Below are 221 nucleotides of genomic sequence, written 5' to 3' on the forward strand. Positions count from 1 at the left end.
GCCAAACGCAAACTTATTCATTCGTCAACAACTTAACGAAAGCTATCCGAACTGAAACGAAGAGAGGAACAGGTAATCATAGGAGTATCAGATATGAAAAACAGAACGTGCTCTATATGGGCCAATCACACTCAGAGATGATTTTAAATAGAAACTCTGATAACGGCGCTATAACTGTGTGCATTATCCATCTTGCAAAATATTAGTACCAGCCGTTTCCG

This window comes from Penaeus monodon, chromosome 20 (assembly GCF_015228065.2).
Source record: "Penaeus monodon isolate SGIC_2016 chromosome 20, NSTDA_Pmon_1, whole genome shotgun sequence".
Lineage (NCBI taxonomy): Eukaryota > Metazoa > Arthropoda > Malacostraca > Decapoda > Penaeidae > Penaeus > Penaeus monodon.